Below are 3,611 nucleotides of genomic sequence, written 5' to 3'. Positions count from 1 at the left end.
AGCGAACCCTGCACCCTCAGAGCCTCCCTTTCCTCCCGTGTGGGGTGGGGCTGCGGGCCACAGGCCTTTGCCACCGGACCGTCGGGGTTGAAATCCAGCTCCCACATGCCTGGGTTGTGGGCTCGATCCCCAGTAGGGGTTGTGCAGGAGGCAGCCGATCCATGATTCCCTCTCATCTTTGATGTTTCTCTCTCTCTCCCTCTCCCTTCCTCTCTGACATCAATAAAAATACATTTTTTAAAAAGAATCCCCCCTCCCCCGGCAAGTCTGGGCTCCTGGCCAGACATCGTTTCTGGCACCGACGCCACTTAATGTTCCTTCGATGCGTTATTCATCCCCGCAAGGTGCAGAGCCAACTCCTCGAAGCTCCCAGACAGACAAGCGCACACCCCGAACCTGGGAGCCAGGATGGGACTCCATCTCCCCGTCGCCACCGTATCGACCCCGCCCGCCCCCATTCTTCCCGGGTTCTCTCCCCCGAACTCAGTCCAGAACGAGCCAGGGCCGCCCCGCGTCTGGACGCCGGCTCTGGCTGTGCCGTGCGGCCATGGGGACGGCGCTCTGCTTCTCTGGACCAGACCTGCGTTCGGAGACTCCTCGAAGCTCAGGGCGGGGAGGAACCTTGGGGCTCCCCTCATTCACCAGCCAATAGAATGCCCTGATCCTCTCAGCCACGCCCAGTTCCGGGGCCACCCTGGGAGGCCCGAGTCCCCACGGGGACAGGGGGCTCAGCAGGGAGCGCAGGGCCCCGCCGTGAGGCTCGGGGCTCCATGATTCTCTCCCTCCTCCTCCCTCGGCTCGGCGACGGTCGAGAGGTGGTGGCTGCCAAAACACCGAATAAGATCAGGCTGACGGGCAAGTGAGAAGAGAACTGCTGACTGGGTCTCTACCCTTTTTTTTATTTCTGACACTTCGATTATTTCAGTTATGACTTTTTCATAAACAGTCCGTAGATTGCAGGGGCACAGCTAACCTTTAAATCTCCATTTAGCGCATCGCAGTAATTTGCCTGGAAACGGATCAGGCATCGCAGGTGCTCGTGCTGTGTGGCCTACTGCGGCCCATCAGCAAATTAATGTCGAGGTTAATTCAAACTTTGGGGGAAAGTGCAGCCTTGACAGAGATGAATCCAGCGCCGTGGAGAGCGGGCAGGCCTGGCCGACGAGGAACAGCTGTGTCTCATCCGCTGTGGAAGCAGCAGGCACCACGGCCAGGCTCCCGAGTTCAAACCAAGTCCAGCACTAACAGCCCGGGGGCCGTGTGCAGCCCTGTCCCCGCCGGGCCCCAGTCTCTCCGTCGAAGACACTGGCAGGAACGGGCATGTGTCTACTTGTGAGGAGTAACTGACGTGATGTATGGACAAGGACAGAGCCACCATTTATTTAAGGACAAAAAAAGTTAGCTTTCATCTTCCCCCTCACCACCACCATCACCATCATCATCACTACCACCTTTATCATCATCACCATCACCACCACCATCACCATCATCACCACCACCATCACCACTACCACCTTTATCATCACCATCGCCATCACCATCAGCATCATCGTCATCACCATCACCATCATCACCTTTATCATTACCACCTTTATCATCATCACCATCATCACCATCACCACCACCATCACCATCATCACCACCATCTTCCTCCTCACCACCACCATCACCATCACATACTCTAAGCCAGAGGTGGGGAACAGCCAGCCTGGGGCTGGATCAGGCCCTCACAATCACATGGTCTGGCCCTGCCCGGCACAGGGGTGAGTTTGTTACACATGTGACCAAACACAGCAGGCTCCTGCCTGAGCTGACAGTCCTGTGTGGCCTGAGGACAATGTCATGAAGTCTCCAAGCGGCTCTGGACGGAGAGAAGGCGCCCGCCCTGCGGCAAAGGAAGCCGGACACGCCTGGAGACCCCAGGACGGTGGCGGGTGCTGTCCCAGCCCGTGGGTGCTGGCACAGGGAACCACATGCTCACACACCCAGGCTCCCTCGCGCATGTATTCACATGTGTACACACACCCACGTATGCACACACGTTCACTCACACGTGTGCAAACGTATGCCCATGGACACACACAGGCAGGCCTGTCCTCCCCTCCGTGCCTAGTGCCCCTTCCCACTGGCCTGCCTGCACCTGGGCTGGAGGCGACCAGCGCGTTGGGGGAGGGGTGCGATGCTGCCATCAGCACAGCCTCAGGCTGGTCCAGGGCAGCATATGCCGCCGCCTCCTGACCCGCGGCTAACCCCGCACACAGGTCCGATCCCAGGTGCGCTGGGCGCCAGCCGGGGCCACCTGGCCTCCTCGCTAGACGCCCTGCCGTGAACAGGCCACTGGTAACGAGAACGTTTCCCCACTCAGGGCAAAGAACGCTTGTGCCCAGACGCCCGGACGCTGAGCCCAAGGCCCTGATGACGTCGCTCACGTCTTCACGTCGCGGGCAGGGAGCAGAGGAAACAAGGTAGGCGGCGTCTGAGCACCCAGGGCAGCAGGGGCAGCGCCCCACACCTGGAACCCCACGCTCACTCTTGCCGGCCACCCAGAGAGGGAGAGCAGGGCGCGGCCGCCCGGCCAGGCCTCTGAGATCACCGAGGTCCCGTGAGGCCTCCGGGCACAGGCGTTGGAGAGAGGACAGGACCGGCTCAGTGGGGACAGAGCCGTCAGCAGGTGCTGGCCTCGGGGCCCCATCCTGGTGGACGTTGGCAGGACCCCGGCCCAGCCCGCCCCCCGAAGCCGGGCAGCCTCTCCTACCCAGGCTGTAGCCCCCGCCTCCACGTCTCCCCCTCCCGCCCTTCCCAGTCCCTCTGTGCCGCCTCCCAGCTCTGGGCTTTGCTGGCCTGCAGTCCGAGCTGTGAGAGAGGGAAAACGTAAGGTCCGGCTAACGGTGGGCACTTGTCAGGGCACTGATGGGCGTCTCACAGAGGAGGGGGCATCTGAGCTGGGTTTCAAAGGATGTGTAGCAGTTCACCAGTTGCTCCGAGGGCAACGGAGAGCATTTTGAGCGAAGACACAGAGGTGAGGAGTATCTGGGGAAGGGAGGGAGGGGGTCAGCGAGACTCGTGTGGAGTCAGGGATGGGAGCCGTGGGCGCTGAGCCATCTCCGGGCCTGGATTTTGCGGTGCTTTTATAGATCCAGTCACTTTGTCAGCTCAGGAACGTGGAAGTGTGTAACGCGCGGCTGCATGTGCTCAACTTGCCCGTTTACGGTCTATTTAGGGAAGAGCCTGGCTGCTTCCCGTGAGGTGGCTTCGCTCACTGTCTGGGGTCCCCGCGACGCAGGCAGCCATCGGGGGCCCTTGGGGGACACCGGGGGGACGTTCGCTGCCGGTGAGCGGGCGTGGGCCCCGCCTCTGCACAGACTTTGATGCTCACGAGCTGTGTGGCCCCAGACAAGTGTCCTAGCCTCTCTGGGCCCAACTGTGGCCACTCCTCTGCCTCCCGGCTCCGGACGAGACTCAGCGGGAAGTGTGGGGCGCTGCCCTTGGGCAGGCTCCCCAGGGGCAGGCATCCCGCCCGGAATTTTCCGTGCTCGCGCTCCTGCACCCTCAGGCAGCGCCCACGCTGGGCTGCTCCTGTGCCACACGTGGACTCAGGCCAAGACCCCACA

This window comes from Myotis davidii, unplaced genomic scaffold (assembly GCF_000327345.1).
Source record: "Myotis davidii unplaced genomic scaffold, ASM32734v1 scaffold1717, whole genome shotgun sequence".
Lineage (NCBI taxonomy): Eukaryota > Metazoa > Chordata > Mammalia > Chiroptera > Vespertilionidae > Myotis > Myotis davidii.
Note: the sequence above shows the minus strand (reverse complement) of the source record.